Source organism: Carica papaya, chromosome 8 (genome assembly GCF_054855325.1).
Source record: "Carica papaya isolate Zhongbai chromosome 8, ASM5485532v1, whole genome shotgun sequence".
Classification (NCBI taxonomy): Eukaryota; Viridiplantae; Streptophyta; class Magnoliopsida; order Brassicales; family Caricaceae; genus Carica; species Carica papaya.
The window spans coordinates 19,950,270-19,965,859 of record NC_142316.1 but is presented as its reverse complement, the minus strand read 5'-3'; the positions used below and the strand labels follow the sequence as shown (position 1 = coordinate 19,965,859).

Genomic DNA, 15,590 nt, shown 5'->3' with positions numbered 1-15,590 from the left:
CTCGTGTTGCACCCATTTTTTTGCAGATGATTTTTTCGACGATATGCTCGACTTGAATTATGGTCCTCAGGTTTATTCGTAAATGTGAGTCACGGCACCGTAGCATTTTACTTGATATTAGAACGAGCACGGGAGGGGGAAGAAAGGGGAATGAGTTTATGTATTTGCAGCGCGAAATTAAACAGGTGCGATCATAATAGCACTAATGCACCGGATCCCATCAGAACTCCACAGTTAAGTGTGCTTGGGCGAGATTAGTACTCGGATGGGTGACCTCCTAGGAAGTCCTCGTGTCGCACCAATTTTTTTTCAGACGGGTCGTTCGACGTTACGCACGTCTGGAACTAGGGTCCGCTGGTTTATACGCAAATGTGAGTCAAGAAGCAGGGGCATTTTAATCTATATTAGAACGAGAATGAGAGGTGAAGTGTGAACGCACAAGGAAACAAATGACAGGAGGGGGAAGAAAGGAGAAGGAGTGTATGTATTTGCAGCGCAAAATTAAACAGGTGCGATCATACCAGCACTAAAGCTCCGGATCCCATCAGAACTCTGCAGTTAAGTGTGCTTGGGCGAGGGTAGTACTCGGATGGGTGACCACCTGGGAAGCCCTCGTGTTGCACCTATTTTTTTTCGGATGGGTTGTTCGACGTTACGCGCGAATGGAATTATAATCCGCTGGTTCATTTGCAAAGGTGAGTCACGGTACCAGGGCATATTACTTGATATTGGAAGGAGAAAGAGAAATGCAGAGTGCACGCACAAGAAAACAAATGACGGGAGGGGGGATGGAGGGAGAAAAAGTGTATGTATTTGCAGCGCAGAATGAAACATGAGCAATAATACCAGCACCAATGCAACGGATTCTACCAGAACTCTGCAAGTTAAGGGTGCTTGGGTGAGAGTAGCCCTAGGATGGGTGACCTTCGGCGAAGTCCTTATATTTCACCCATTTTCTTAGGAACTCCTCGTGTTGCACCTATTTTTTTGCAGATGATTCTTTCGACGATACGTGCGACTTGAATTATGGTCCTCAGGTTTATTCGCAAATGTGAGTCACGGCACCGTAGCATTTTACTTGATATTAGAACGAGCACGGGAGGTGCAGTTCGCGCGCGCAAGGAAACAAATGACGGGAGGGGGAAGAAAGGAGAAGGAATTTATGTATTTGCAGCGCGAAATTAAACAGGTGCGATCATACCAGCACTAATGCACCGGATCCCATCAAAACTTTGCAGTTAAGTGTGCTTGGGCGAGAGTAGTACTCGGATGGGTGACCTCTTGGGAAGTCCTCGTGTCGCACTAATTTTTTTTTTTAGACGGGTCGTTCGACGTTACGCGCAACTTGAACTAGGGTCCGCTGGTTTATACGCAAATATGAGTCAAGAAGCAGGGGCATTTTAATTGATATTAGAACGAGAAGGAGACATGCAGAGTGCACGCAAAAGGAAACAAATGACGGGAGGGGGGATGGAGGGAGAAAAAGTGTATGTATTTGCAGCGCAGAATGAAACATGAGCAATCATACCAGCATCAATGCAACGGATTCTATCAGAACTCCGCAGGTTAAGGGTGCTTAGGCGAGAGAAGCATTAGGATGGGTGACCTCCTGCGAAGTCCTTATATTTCACCCATTTTCTTAGGAAGTCCTCGTGTTGCACCCATTTTTTTGCAGATGATTCTTTCGACGATACGCGCGACTTGAATTATGGTCCTCATGTTTATTCGCAAATGTGAGTAACGGCATCATAGCATTTTACTTGATATTAGAATGAGCACGGGAGGTGCAGTGCACCCGCACAAGGAAACAAATGACGGGAGGGGGAAGAAAGGAGAAGGAGTTTATGTATTTACAGCGCGGAATTAAACGGGTGCGATCATACAAGCACAAATGCACCGGATCCCATCAGAACTCCGCAGTTAAGTGTGCTTTGGGGAAAGTAGTACAATGATGGGTTACCTCCTGGGAAGTTCTCATGTTGCACCCATTTTCTTTTTTTCAGATGTGTCGTTCGACGTTACGCTCGTCTTTAATTATGGTCCGCAGATTTATTCGCAAATGTGAGTCACGGCGCCGTGGCATTTTACTTGATATTTAAACGAGAACGAGAGGTGCAGTGCGCACGCACAAGGAAACAAATGACGGGAAGGGGAAGAAAAGAGAAGGAGTTTGTGTATTTGCAGTGCGAAATTAAACAGGTGCGATCATACCAGTACTAATGCACCGGATCCCATCAAAACTCTGTAGTTAAGTGTGCTTGGGCGAGAGTAGTACTCGGATGGGTGACCTCCTGGGAAGTCCTCGTGTTGCACTAATTTTTTTTTTCAGACGGGTCGTTCGACGTTACGCGCGACTGAAACTAGGGTCCGCTGGTTTATACGCAAATGTTAGTCAAGAAGCAGGGGCATTTTAATTGATATTAGAACGAGGAGAGATGCAGAGTGCACGCACAAGGAAACAAATGACGGGAGGGGGGATGGAGGGAGAAAAAGTGTATGTATTTGCAGCGCAGAATGAAATATGAGCAATCATAACAGCGCCAATGCAACGGATTCTATCAGAACTCCGCAGGTTAAGGGTGCTTGGGCGAGAGTAGCACTAAGATGGGTGACGTCCTGCAAGTCCTTATATTTCACCAATTTTCTTAGGAAGTCCTCGTGTTGCACCCATTTTTTTGCAGATGATTCTTTCGACGATACGCGCGACTTGAATTATGGTCCTCAGGTTTATTCGCAAATGTGAGTCACGGCACCGTAGCATTTTACTTGATATTAGAACGAGCACGGGAGGTGCAGTGCGCACGCACAAGGAAACAAATGACGAGAGGGGGAGGAAAGGAGAAGGAGTTTATGTATTTGCAGCGCGGAATTAAACGGGTGCAATCATACCAGCACTAATGCACCGGATCCCATCAGAACTCCGCAGTTAAGTGTGCTTGGGCGAGAGTAGTACTCGAATGGGTGACCTCCTGGGAAGTTCTCATGTTGCACCCATTTTCTTTTTTTCAGATGTGTCGTTCGACGTTACGCGCGACTTTAATTATTGTCCGCAGATTTATTTGCAAATATGAGTCACGGCGCCGTGGCATTTTACTTGATATTTGAACGAGAACGAGAGATGCAGTGCGCACGCACAAGGAAATAAATGACGGGAGGGGGAAGAAAGGAGAATGAGTTTATGTATTTCCAGCGCAAAATTAAACAGGTGCTATCATACCAGCACTAATGCACCGGATCCCATCAGAAAAGTGTGCTTGGGCGATATTAGTACTCGGATGGGTGACCTCCTGGGAAATCCTCGTGTCGCACCAATTTTTTTTCAGACGGGTCGTTCGACGTTACGCGCGTCTAGAAGTAGGGTCCGCTGGTTTATACGCAAATGTGAGTCAAGAAGCAGGGGCATTTTAATCGATATTAGAACGAGAATGAGAGGTGAAGTGTGAACGCACAAGGAAACAAATGACGGAGGGGGAACAAAGGAGAAGGAGTGTATGTATTTGCAGGGCGAAATTAAACAGGTGCGATCATACCAGCACTAAATCCCCGGATCCCATTAGAACTCCGCAGTTAGGTGTGCTTGGGTGAGAGTAGTACTCGGATCGGTGACCACCTGGGAAGCCCTCGTGTTGCACCTATTTTTTTTCGGATGGGTTGTTCGACGTTACGCGCTAATGGAATTATAAACCGCTGGTTCATTTTCAAAGGTGAGTCACGGTGCCGGGGCATATTACTTGATATTAGAACGAGAAAGAGAGATGCAGAGTGCACGCACAAGGAAACAAATGACGGGAGGGGTGATGGGAGGAGAGAGAGTGTATGTATTTGCAGTGCAGAATAAAACATGAGGGATCATACCAGCACTAATGCAACGGATTCTATCAGAACTTCGCAGTTAAGGTTGCTTGGGCGAGAAAAGTACTCGGATGGGTGACCTCCTGCGAAGTCCTTATATTTCACCCATTTTCTTGGGAGGTCCTCGTGTTGCACCCATCTTTTTGCAGATGATTCTTTCGACGTTACGTGTGACTTGATTTATGGTCCGCAGGTTTATTCGCAAATATGAGTCACGGTGCCGTGGCATTTTACTTGATATTAAAACAAGTACGGGAGGTGCAGTTCGCACGCAGAAGGAAACAAATGACGGGAGGAGGAAGAAAAGAGAAGGAGTGTATCTATTTGAAGCGCAAAATTAAACAAGTGGCATCATACCAGCACTAATGCACTAGATCCCATCAGAACTCTGTAGTTAAGTGTGCTTGGGCGAGATTAATACTTGGATGGGTGACCTCTTGGGAAGTCCTCCTATCGCAACAATTCTTTTTCAGATGGGTCGTTCGACGTTACGCGCAACTGGAACTATGGTCCGCTGGCTTATACGCAAATGTGAGTCAAGAATCATGGGCATTTTAATCGATATTAGAACGAGAAGGAGAGGTGCAGTGTGAACGCACAAGGAAACAAATGATGGAAGGGGGGGAGGGAAGAAGGAGTTTATGTATTTTCAGAACGAAATTAAATAGGTGCGGTCACACCAGCACAAATGCACCGGATCCCATCAGAACTCCGCAGTGAAGTGTGCTTTGGCGAAAGTAGTACAATGATGGGTTACCTCCTGGGAAGTTCTCATGTTGCACCCATCTTCTTTTTTTCAGATGTACCGTTCGACGTTACGCGCGACTTTAATTATGGTCCGCAGATTTATTCGCAAATGTGAGTCACGGCGCCGTGGCATTTTGCTTGATATTTGAACGAGAACGAGAGGTGCAATGCGCACGCACAAGGAAACAAATGACGGGAGGGGGAAGAAAGGAGAAGGAGTGTATGTATTTGCAGCGCGAAATGAAACAGGTGCGATCATACCAGCACTAATGCAACGGATTCTATCAGAAATCCGTAGGTAAGGGTGCTTAGGCGAGAGTAGTACTAGCATGGGTTACCTCCTGCGAAGTCCTTATATTTGACCTATTTGCTTGTGAAGTCCTCGTGTTGCAACCATTTTTTTGCAGATAATTCTTTCGACGTTACGCACGACTTGTATTATCTTCCTCAGGTTTATTCGCAAATGTGAGTCACGGCGCTGTAGCATTTTACTTGATATTAGAATGAGAACGGGAGGTGCAGTGCGCACGCACAAGGAAAAAAATGACGGGAGGGGGAAGAAAGGGGAATGAGTTTATGTATTTGCAGCGCAAAATTAACCAGGTGCGATGATACCAGCACTAATGCACCGGATCCCATCAGAACTCCGCAGTGAAGTGTTCTTGGGTGAGATTAGTACTCGGATGGGTGACCTCCTGGGAAGTCCTCGTGTCGCACAAATTTTTTTTCAGACGGGTCGTTCGACGTTACGCGCGTCTGGAACTAGGGTCCGCTGGTTTATACGCGAATGTGAGTCAACAAGCAGGGGCATTTTAATCGATATTAGAACGAGAATGAGAGGTGAAGTGTGAACGCACAAGGAAACAAATGACGGGAGGGGGAAGAAAGGAGAAGGAGTTTCAGACGGGTCGTTCGACGTTACGCGCGTCTGGAACTAGGGTCCGCTGGTTTATACGCAAATGTGAGTCAAGAAGCAGGGGCATTTTAATCGATATTAGAACGAGAATGAGAGGTGAAGTGTGACGCACAAGGAAACAAATGACGGGAGGGGGAAGAAAGGAGAAGGAGTGTATGTATTTGCAGCGCGAAATTAAACAGGTGCGATCATACCAGCACTAAAGCTCCGGATCCCATCAGAATTCCGCAGTTAAGTGTGCTTGGGCAAGCATAGTACTCGGACGGGTGACCACTTGGGAAGCCCTCTTGTTGCACCTATTTTTTTTCGGATGGGTTATTCGACATTACGCGCGAATAGAATTATAAACTACTGGCTCATTTGTAAAGATGAGTCACGGTGCCGGGGCATATTACTTGATATTAGAACGAGAAAGAGAAATGCAGAGTGCACGCACAAGGAAACAAATGACGGGAGGGGGGATGGGAGGAGAAAGAGTGTATGTATTTGCAGTGCAGAATGAAACATGAGGGATCATACCAGCACTAATGCAACGGATTCTATCACATCTCCGCAGTTAAGGGTGCTTGGGCGAGGAAAGTACTCGGATGGGTGACCTTCTGCGAAGTCCTTATATTTCACCCATTTTCTTGGGAGGTCCTCGTGTTGCACCCATCTTTTTGCAGATGATTCTTTCGACGTTACGCGCGACTTGATTTAGGGTCCGCAGGTTTATTCGCAAATGTGAGTCACGGCGCCGTGGCATTTTACTTGATATTAGAACGAGTACGGGAGGTGCAGTGTGCATGCACAAGGAAACAAATGACGGGAGGAGGAAGAAAAGAGGAGTGTATGTATTTGAAGCGCAAAATTAAACAAGTGGCATCATACCAGCACTAATACACTGGATCCCATCAGAACTCTACAGTTAAGTGTGCTTTGGCGAAAGTAGTACAATGATGGGTTACCTCCTGGGAAGTTCTCGTGTTGCACCCATTTTCCTTTTTTCAGATTTGTCGTTCGACATTACGCGCGACTTTAATTATGGTCCGCAGATTTATTCGCAAATGTGAGTCACGGTGCCGTGGCATTTTACTTGATATTTGAACGAGAACGAGAGGTGCAGTGTGCACGCACAAGGAAACAAATGACGGGAGGGAGAAGAAAGGAGAAGGAGTTTATCGATTTGCAGCGCGAAATTAAACAGGTGCGATCATACCAGCACTAATGCACCGAATCCCATCAGAACTCCACAGCAAAGTGTGCTTGGGCGAGAGTAGTACTCGGATGGGTGACCTCCTGGGAAGTCCTCGTGTCGCACTAATTTTTTTTTAGACGGGTCCTACGACGTTACGCGCGACTGGAACTAGGGTCCACTGGTTTATACGCAAATGTGAGTCAAGAAGCAGGGGCATTTTAATCGATATTAGAACGAGAAGGAGAGATGCAGAGTGCACGCACAAGGAAACAAATGACGGGAGGGGGGATGAAGGGAGAAAAAGTGTATGTATTTGCAGCGCAGAATGAAACATGAGCAATCATACCAGCACCAATGCAACGGATTCTATCAGAACTCCGCAAGTTAAGGGTGCTTGGGTGAGAGTAGCACTAGGATGGGTGACCTCCTGCGAAGTCCTTATATTTTACCAATTTTGTTAGGAAGTCCTCGTGTTGCACCCTTTTTTGTACAGATGATTCTTTCGACGATACGCGCGAGTTTAATTATGGTTCTCAAGTTTATTCACAAATGTGAGTCACGGCACCTTAGCATTTTACTTGATATTAGAACGAGCACGGGAGATGCAGTGCGCACGCACAAGGAAACAAATGACGGGAGGGGGAAGAAAGGAGAATGAGTTTATGTATTTGCAGCGCAAAATTAAATCGTTGTGATCATACCAGCACTAATGCACCGGATCTTATCAGAACTACGCAGTTAAGTGTGCTTGGGCGAGATTAGTACTCGGATGGGTGACCTCCTGGGAAGTCCTCGTGTCGCACTAATTTTTTTCAGACGGATTGTTCGACGTTACGCGCTTCTGGAACTAGGGTCCGCTGGTTTATACGCAAATGTGAGTCAAGAAGCAGGGGCATTTTAATCGATATTAGAACGAGAATGAGAGGTGAAGTTTGAATGCACAAGGAAACAAATGACGGGAGGGGGAAGAAAGGAGAAGGAGTGTATGTATTTGCAGTGCGAAATTAAACAGGTGCGATCATACCAGCACTAAAGCTCCGGATCCCATCAGAACTACGCAGTTAAGTGTGCTTGGGCGAGGGTAGTACTCGGATGGGTGACCATTTGGGAAGCCCACGTGTTGCACCTATTTTTTTTAGGATGGGTTGTTCGACGTTACGCCTGAATGGAATTATAAACCGCTGGTTCATTTGCAAAGGTGAGTCACGGTGCCAGGTCATTTTACTTGATATTAGAATGAGAAAGAGAGATGCAGAGTGCACGCACAAGGAAACAAATGACAGGAGGGGGGATGGGAGGAGAAAGAGTGTATGTATTTGCAGTGCAGAATGAAACATGAGGGATCATACCAGCACTAATGCAACGGATTCTATCAGAACTCCGCAGTTAAGGGTGCTTGGGCGGGAAAAGTACTCGGATGGGTGACCTCCTGCGAAGTCCTTATATTTCACCCATTTTCTTGGGAGGTCCTCGTGTTGCACCCATCTTTTTGCAGATGAATCTTTCGACGTTACGCGCGACTTGATTTATGGTCCGCAGGTTTATTCGCAAATGTGAGTCACGGCGTCGTGGCATTTTACTTGATATTAGAACGAGTACGGGAGGTGTAGTGCGCACGCACAAGGAAATAAATGACGGGAAGAGGAAGAAAAGAGAAGGAGTGTATGTATTTGAAGCGCAAAATTAAATAATTGGCATCATACCAGCACTAATGCACTGGATCACATCAGAACTCTGCAGTTAAGTGTGCTTGGGCGAGAGTAGTGCTCGGATGGGTGACCTCTTGGGAAGTCCTCGTATCGCAACAATTTTTTTTCAGATGGGTCGTTCGACGTTACGCGCGACTGGAACTATGGTCCGCTGGTTTATACGCAAATGTGAGTCAAGAATCAGGGGCATTTTAATCGATATTAGAACAAGAATGAGAGGTGCAGTGTGAACGCACAAGGAAACAAATGATGGGAGGGGGGGAGGGAAGATGGAGTGTATGTATTTTCAGCACAAAATTAAACAGGTGCGGTCACACCAGCACAAATGCACCGGATCCCATTAGAACTCCGCAGTTAAGTGTGCTTTGGCGAAAGTAGTACAATGATGGGTTACCTCCTGGGAAGTTCTCGTGTTGTACCCATTTTCTTTTTTTCAGATTTCCCGTTCGACGTTACGCGCGACTTGAATTATGGTCCTCAGGTTTATTCGCAAATGTGAGTCACGGCGCTGTAGCATTTTACTTGATATTAGAACGATAACGGGAGGTGCAGTGCGCACGCACAAGGAAACAAATGACGGGAGGGGGAAGAAATGGGAATGGGTTTATGTATTTGCAGCGCAAAATTAAACAGGTGCGATCATACCAGCACTAATGCACCGGATCCCATCAGAACTCCGCAGTGAATTGTGCTTGGGCGAGATTAGTACTCGTATGGGTGACCTCCTGGGAAGTCCTCTTGTCACACCAATTTTTTTTCAGACGGGTCGTTCGACGTTACGCGCGTCTGGAACTAGGGTCCGCTGGTTTATACGCAAATGTGAGTCAAGAAGCAGGGGCATTTTAATCGATATTAGAACGAGAATGAGAGGTGAAGTGTGAACGCACAAGGAAACAAATGACGGGAGGGGGAAGAAAGGAGAAGGAGTGTATGTATTTGCAGCGCGAAATTAAACAGGTGCGATCATACCAGGACTAAAGCCTCGGATCCCATCAAAACTCCGCAGTTAGGTGTGCTTAGGCGAGAGTAGTACTCGGATGGGTGACCACCTGGGAAGCCCTCGTGTTGCACCTATTTTTTTTCGAATGGGTTGTTCGACGTTAGGCACGAATGGAATTATAAACCGCTGGTTCATTTGCAAAGGTGAGTCACGGTGCCGGGGCATATTACTTGATATTAGAACGAGAAAGAGAGATGCAGAGTGCACGCACAAGGAAACAAATGACGGGAGGGAGAAAAAGGGAGAAGGAGTTTATGTATTTGCAGCGCGAAATTAATCAGGTGCGATCATACACGCACTAATGCAACAGTTCCCATCATAACTCCGCAGTTAAGTGTGCTTGGGCGAGAGTAGTACTCGGTTGGGTGACCACTTGGGAAGTCCTCGTGTTGCACCCATTTTTTTGCAGATGATTCTTTCAACGTTACGTGCGACTTGAATTATGGTCCTCATGTTTATTCGCAAATGTGAGTCACAGCGCTGTAGCATTTTACTTGATATTAGAACGAGAATGGGAGGTGCAGTGCGCACGCACAAGGAAACAAATGACGGGAGGGGGAAGAATGGGGAATGAGTTTATGTATTTGCAGTGCAAAATTAAACAGGTGCGATCATACCAGCACTAATGCACCGGATCCCATCAGAACTCCGCAGTGAAGTGTGCTTGGGCGAGAGCAGTACTCGGATGTGTGACCTCTTGGGAAGTCCTCGTATCGCAACAATTTTTTTTCAGAGGGGTCGTTTGACGTTACGCGCGACTGGAACTATGGTCCGCTGGTTTATACGCAAATGTGAGTCAAGAATCAGGGGCATTTTAATCGATATTAGAACGAGAAGGAGAGATGCAGTGTGAACACACAAGGAAACTAATGATGGGAGGGGGGTAGGGAAGAAGGAGTGTATGTATTTTCAGCACGAAATTAAGCAGGTGCGGTCACACCAGCACAAATGCACCGGATCCCATCAGAACTCCGCAGTTAAGTGTGCTTTGGCGAAAGTAGTACAATAATGGGTTACCTCCTGGGAAGTTCTCGTGTTGCACCCATTTTCTTTTTTTCAGATGTGCCGTTCGACGTTACGCGCGACTTTAATTGTGGTTCGCAGATTTATTCGCAAATGTGAGTCACGGCGCCATGGCTTTTTACTTGATATTTGAACGAGAACGTGAGGTTCATTGCGCACGCACAAGGAAACAAATGACGGGAGGGGGAAGAAAGGAGAAGGAGTTTATGTATTTGCAGCGCGAAATTAAACAGGTGCGATCATACTAGCACTAATGCACCGAATCCCATTAGAACTCCGCAGTTAAGTGTGCTTGGGCGAGAGTAATACCCGGATGGGTGACCTCCTAGGAAGTTCTCGTGTCGTACTAATTTTTTTTAACAGACCGGTCGTTGGACGTTATGCGCGACTGCAACTAGGGTCCAGTGGTTTATACGCAAATGTGAGTCAAGAAGCAGGGGCATTTTAATCTATATTAGAACGAGAAAGAGAGATGCAGAGTGCACGTACAAGGAAACAAATGACGGGAGGGGGAGGGAAGGAGAAAGAGTGTATGTATTTTCAGCACGAAATGAAACAGGTGCGATCATACCAGCACTAATGCATCGGATTCTATCAGAACTCCATAGGTAAGGGTGCTTGGGCGAGAGTAGTACTAGCATGGGTTACCTCCTGCGAAGTCCTTATATTTCACCCATTTTCTTGTAAAGTCCTCGTGTTGCACCCATTTTTTTGCAGATGATTCTTTCGACGTTACGCGCGACTTGAATTATGGTCCTCAGGTTTATTCGTAAATGTGAGCCACGACACCGTAGTATTTTACTTGATATTAGAATGAGCACGGGAGGTGCAGTGCGCACGCACAAGGAAACAAATGACGGGAGGGGGGATGGGAGGAGAAAGAGTGTATGTATTTGCAGTGCAGAATGAAACATGAGGGATCATACCAGCACTAATGCAACGGATTCTATCAGAACTCCGCAGTTAAGGATGCTTGGGTGAGAAAAGTACTCGGATGGGTGACCTCCTGCGAAGTCCTTATATTTCACCCATTTTCTTGGGAGGTTCTCGTGTTGCACCCATCTTTTTGCAGATGATTCTTTCGACGTTACGCGCGGCTTGATTTATGGTCCGCAGGTTTATTCGCAAATGTGAGTCACGGTGCCGTGGCATTTTACTTGATATTAGAACGAGTACGGGAGGTGCAGTGCGCACGCACAAAGAAACAAATGACGGGAGGAGGAAGAAAAGAGAAGGAGTGTATGTATTTGAAGCGCAAAATTAAACAAGTGGCATCATACCAGCACTAATGCACTTGATCCCATCAGACATCTGCAGTTAAGTGTGCTTGGGCGAGAGTAGTACTCGGATGGGTGACCTCTTGGGAAGTCCTTGTATCGCAACAATTTTTTTTCAGATGGGTCGTACGACGTTACGCGCGACTAGAACTATGGTCCGCTGCTTTATACGCAAATGTGAGTCAAGAATCAGGGGCATTTTAATCGATATTAGAACGAGAAGGAGAGGTGCAGTGTGAACGCACAAGGAAACAAATGATGGGAGGGGGGTAGGGAAAAAGGAGTGTATGTATTTTAAGCACGAAATTAAACAGGTGCGGTCACACCAGCACAAATGCACCGGATCCCATCAGAACTCCGCAGTTAAGTGTGCTTTGGCGAAAGTAGTACAATGATGGGTTACCTCGTGGGAAGTTCTCGTGTTGCACCCATTTTCTATTTTTCAGATATGCCGTTCGACGTTACGCGCGACTTTAATTATGATCCGCAGATTTATTCGCAAATGTGAGTCACGGCGCCGTGGCATTTTACTTGATATTTGAACGAGAACGTGAGGTGCATTGCGCACGCACAAGGAAACAAATGACGGGAGGAGGAAGAAAGGAGAAGGAGTTTATGTATTTGCAGCGCAAAATTAGACAGGTGCGATCATACTAGCACTAATGCACCGTATCCCATTAGAACTCCGCAGTTAAGTGTGCTTGGGCGAGAGTAATACTCGGATGGGTGACCTCCTCGGAAGTCCTCGTGTCGCACTAATTTTTTTTTTCAGACCGGTCATTCGATGTTATGCGCGACTGCAACTAGGGTCCACTGGTTTATACGCAAATGTGAGTCAAGAAGCAGGGGCATTTTAATCGATATTAGAATGAGAAAGAGAGATGCAGAGTGCACGCACAAGGAAACAAATGGCGGGAGGGGGAGGGAAGGAGAAAGAGTGTATGTATTTTCAGCACGAAATGAAACAGGTGCGATCATACCAGCACTAATGCATCGGATTCTATCAGAACTCCATAGGTAAGGGTGCTTGGGCGAGAGTAGTACTAGCATGGGTTACCTCCTGCGAAGTCCTTATATTTCACCTATTTTCTTGTAAAGTCCTCGTGTTGCACCCATTTTTATGCAGATGATTCTTTCGACGTTTCGCGCGACTTGAATTATGGTCCTCAGGTTTATTCGCAAATGTGAGCCACGACACCGTAGTATTTTACTTGATATTAGAACGAGCACGGGAGGTGCAGTGTGCACGCACAAGGAAAGAAATGACGGGAGGGGGAAGAAAGGAGAAGGAGTTTATGTATTTGCAGCGCGGAATTAAACCGGTGCGATCATACCAGCACTAATGCACTGGATCCCATCAGAACTCTGCAGTTAAGTGTGTTTGGGCAAGAGTAGTACTCGGACGGGTGACCTCCTGGAAAGTCCTTATGTCGCACCAATTTTTTTCAGACGGGTCGTTCGACGTTACGCGCGACTGGAACTATGGTCCGCTTGTTTATACGCAAATGTGAGTCAAGAAGCAGGGGCATTTTAATCAATATTAGAACGAGAAGGAGAGGTGCAGTGTGAACGCACAAGGAAACAATTGATGGGAGGGGGAGGGAAGGAGAAGGAGTGTATGTATTTTCAGCACGAAATGAAACAGGTGCGATCATACCAGCACTAATGCATCGGATTCTATTAGAACTCCGTAGGTAAGGGTGCTTGGACGAGAGTAGTACAAGCATGGGTTACCTCCTGCGAAGTCCTTATATTTCACCCATTTTCTTGTGAAGTTCTCGTGTTGCACCCATTTTTTTGCAGATGATTCTTTCGACGTTACGCGCGACTTGAATTTTGGTCCTCAGGTTTATTCGTAAATATGAGTCACGGCACTGTAGCATTTTACTTGATATTAAAACGAGAACGGGAGGTGCAGTTCGCACGCACAAGGAAACAAATGACGGGAGGGGGAAGAAATGGGAATGAGTTTATGTATTTGCAGCGCAAAATTAAACAGGTGCGATCATACCAGCACTAATGCACCAGATCCCATCAGAACTCCGCAGTGAAGTGTGCTTGGGCAAGATTTGTACTCGGATGGGTGACCTCCTGGGAAGTCCTCGTGTCGCACTAATTTTTTTTGTCAGACGGATCATTCGACGTTACGCGCGGCTGGAACTAGGGTCCACTGGTTTATACGCAAATGTGAGTCAAGAAGCAGGGGCATTTTAATCGATATTAGAACGAGAATGAGAGATGCAGAGTGCATGCACAAGGAAACAAATGACGGGAGGGTGGATGGAGGGAGAAAAAGTGTATGTATTTGCAGCGCAGAATGAAACATGAGCAATCATTCCAGCACCAATGCAACAGATTCTATCAGAACTCCGCAAGTTAAGGGTGCTTGGGCGAGAGTAGCACTAGGATGGGTGACCTCCTGCGAAGTCCTTATATTTCACCCATTTCTTAGGAAGTCCTCGTGTTGCACCCATTTTTTTGCAGATGATTCTTTCGACGATACGCGCGACTTGAATTATGGTCGTCAGGTTTATTCGCAAATGTGAGTCACGGCACTGTAGCATTTTACTTGATATTAGAACGAGCACGGGAGGTGCAGTGTGAACGCACAAGGAAACAAATGACGGGAGGGGGATGAAAGGACAAAGAGTTTATGTATTTGCAGCGCGGAATTAAACTGATGGGATCATACCAGCGCTAATGCACCGGATCCCATCAGAACTCCGCAATTAAGTGTGCTTGGGCGAGAGTAGTACTCGGATGGGTGACCTCCTGGGAAGTCCTCGTGTCGCACTAATTTTTTTTCAGACGGGTCGTTCGACGTTATGCGCCACTGGAACTGGGATCCGCTGGTTTATACGCAAATGTGAGTCAAGAAATAGAGGCATTTTAATCGATATTAGAACGAGAAAGAGAGGGGCAGTGTGAATGCACAAGGAAACAATTGATGGGAGGGGGAGGGAAGGAGAAGGAATGTATGTATTTTCAGCACGAAATGAAACAAGTGCGATCATACCAGCACTAATGCAACGGATTCTATCAGAACTCCGTAGGTAAGGATGCTTGGGGGAGAGTAGTACTAGCATGGGTTACCTCCTGCGAAGTCCTTATATTCCACCCATTTTCTTGTGAAGTCCTCGTGTTGCACGCATTTTTTTGCAAATGATTCTTTCGACGTTACACGCGACTTGAATTATGGTCCTCAAGTTTATTCGCAAATGTGAGTCACGGCACCGTAGTATTTTACTTGATATTAGAACGAGCATGGGAGGTGCAGTGCGCACGCACAAGGAAACAAATAACGGGAGGGGGAAGAAAGGAGAACGAGTTTATGTATTTGCAGCGCAGAATTAAACGTGTGCGATCATACCAGAACTAATGCACTGGATCCCTTCAGAACTCCGTAGTTAAGTGTGCTTGGACGAGAGTACTACTCGAATGGGTGACCTCCTGGGAAGTCCTTGTGTTGCACCTTTTTTTTTTCAGACGGGTCGTTCGACGTTACGCGCGATTGGAACTATGGTCCGCTAATTTATACGCAAATGTGAGTCAAGAATCAGGGGTATTTTAATCGATATTAGAACGAGAAGGAGAGGTGCAGTGTGAACGCACAAGGAAACAAATGATGGGAGGGGGGGAGGGAAGGAGTGTATGTATTTTCAGCACGAAATTAAACAGGTGCGGTCACACCAGCACAAATGCACCGGATCCCATCAGAACTCCTCAGTTAAGTGTGCTTTGGCGAAAGTAGTACAATGATGGGTTACCTCCCGGGAAGTTCTCGTGTTGCACCCATTTTCTTTTTTTCAGATGTGACGTTCGACGTTACGCGCGACTTTAATTATGGTCCGCAGATTTATTCGCAAATGTGAGTCACGGCGCCGTGGCA

At 46.3% G+C, this 15,590-nt stretch overlaps 4 non-coding genes and 26 pseudogenes across 4 annotated transcripts; all 30 read left to right on the top strand.

The window, feature by feature from the left end:
- Window positions 1-183: 183 nt before the first annotated feature.
- On the top strand, window positions 184-302 carry LOC148250427 (5S ribosomal RNA; annotated as a pseudogene).
- Window positions 303-507: 205 nt separating this feature from the next.
- Window positions 508-626, top strand: LOC148250426 (5S ribosomal RNA). The gene has a single exon (XR_015815656.1). It is a non-coding gene; the product is annotated as a 5S ribosomal RNA (ribosomal RNA).
- Window positions 627-1,187: 561 nt separating this feature from the next.
- Window positions 1,188-1,306, top strand: LOC148250425 (5S ribosomal RNA; annotated as a pseudogene).
- Window positions 1,307-1,869: 563 nt separating this feature from the next.
- On the top strand, window positions 1,870-1,988 carry LOC148250424 (5S ribosomal RNA). Its single transcript, XR_015815324.1, has one exon. It is a non-coding gene; the product is annotated as a 5S ribosomal RNA (ribosomal RNA).
- A 209-nt stretch (window positions 1,989-2,197) lies between these two features.
- On the top strand, window positions 2,198-2,316 carry LOC148250423 (5S ribosomal RNA; annotated as a pseudogene).
- A 559-nt stretch (window positions 2,317-2,875) lies between these two features.
- LOC148250422 (5S ribosomal RNA) lies at window positions 2,876-2,994 on the top strand. The gene has a single exon (XR_015814411.1). It is a non-coding gene; the product is annotated as a 5S ribosomal RNA (ribosomal RNA).
- A 522-nt stretch (window positions 2,995-3,516) lies between these two features.
- Window positions 3,517-3,635, top strand: LOC148250421 (5S ribosomal RNA; annotated as a pseudogene).
- Window positions 3,636-4,196: 561 nt separating this feature from the next.
- On the top strand, window positions 4,197-4,314 carry LOC148250420 (5S ribosomal RNA; annotated as a pseudogene).
- A 204-nt stretch (window positions 4,315-4,518) lies between these two features.
- On the top strand, window positions 4,519-4,637 carry LOC148250419 (5S ribosomal RNA; annotated as a pseudogene).
- A 563-nt stretch (window positions 4,638-5,200) lies between these two features.
- LOC148250418 (5S ribosomal RNA) lies at window positions 5,201-5,319 on the top strand (annotated as a pseudogene).
- Window positions 5,320-5,695: 376 nt separating this feature from the next.
- Window positions 5,696-5,814, top strand: LOC148250417 (5S ribosomal RNA; annotated as a pseudogene).
- Window positions 5,815-6,699: 885 nt separating this feature from the next.
- On the top strand, window positions 6,700-6,818 carry LOC148250416 (5S ribosomal RNA; annotated as a pseudogene).
- Window positions 6,819-7,379: 561 nt separating this feature from the next.
- Window positions 7,380-7,498, top strand: LOC148250415 (5S ribosomal RNA; annotated as a pseudogene).
- Window positions 7,499-7,702: 204 nt separating this feature from the next.
- Window positions 7,703-7,821, top strand: LOC148250414 (5S ribosomal RNA). Its single transcript, XR_015814576.1, has one exon. It is a non-coding gene; the product is annotated as a 5S ribosomal RNA (ribosomal RNA).
- A 560-nt stretch (window positions 7,822-8,381) lies between these two features.
- Window positions 8,382-8,500, top strand: LOC148250413 (5S ribosomal RNA; annotated as a pseudogene).
- Window positions 8,501-8,704: 204 nt separating this feature from the next.
- LOC148250412 (5S ribosomal RNA) lies at window positions 8,705-8,823 on the top strand (annotated as a pseudogene).
- Window positions 8,824-9,032: 209 nt separating this feature from the next.
- Window positions 9,033-9,151, top strand: LOC148250411 (5S ribosomal RNA; annotated as a pseudogene).
- A 205-nt stretch (window positions 9,152-9,356) lies between these two features.
- On the top strand, window positions 9,357-9,475 carry LOC148250410 (5S ribosomal RNA; annotated as a pseudogene).
- A 205-nt stretch (window positions 9,476-9,680) lies between these two features.
- LOC148250409 (5S ribosomal RNA) lies at window positions 9,681-9,799 on the top strand (annotated as a pseudogene).
- Window positions 9,800-10,004: 205 nt separating this feature from the next.
- Window positions 10,005-10,123, top strand: LOC148250408 (5S ribosomal RNA; annotated as a pseudogene).
- A 204-nt stretch (window positions 10,124-10,327) lies between these two features.
- Window positions 10,328-10,446, top strand: LOC148250407 (5S ribosomal RNA; annotated as a pseudogene).
- Window positions 10,447-10,655: 209 nt separating this feature from the next.
- On the top strand, window positions 10,656-10,774 carry LOC148250406 (5S ribosomal RNA; annotated as a pseudogene).
- A 917-nt stretch (window positions 10,775-11,691) lies between these two features.
- Window positions 11,692-11,809, top strand: LOC148250405 (5S ribosomal RNA; annotated as a pseudogene).
- Window positions 11,810-12,013: 204 nt separating this feature from the next.
- Window positions 12,014-12,132, top strand: LOC148250404 (5S ribosomal RNA; annotated as a pseudogene).
- A 209-nt stretch (window positions 12,133-12,341) lies between these two features.
- On the top strand, window positions 12,342-12,460 carry LOC148250403 (5S ribosomal RNA; annotated as a pseudogene).
- Window positions 12,461-13,021: 561 nt separating this feature from the next.
- LOC148250402 (5S ribosomal RNA) lies at window positions 13,022-13,140 on the top strand (annotated as a pseudogene).
- A 558-nt stretch (window positions 13,141-13,698) lies between these two features.
- LOC148250401 (5S ribosomal RNA) lies at window positions 13,699-13,817 on the top strand (annotated as a pseudogene).
- Window positions 13,818-14,379: 562 nt separating this feature from the next.
- Window positions 14,380-14,498, top strand: LOC148250400 (5S ribosomal RNA; annotated as a pseudogene).
- A 559-nt stretch (window positions 14,499-15,057) lies between these two features.
- LOC148250399 (5S ribosomal RNA) lies at window positions 15,058-15,176 on the top strand (annotated as a pseudogene).
- A 201-nt stretch (window positions 15,177-15,377) lies between these two features.
- LOC148250398 (5S ribosomal RNA) lies at window positions 15,378-15,496 on the top strand (annotated as a pseudogene).
- Window positions 15,497-15,590: the final 94 nt, after the last annotated feature.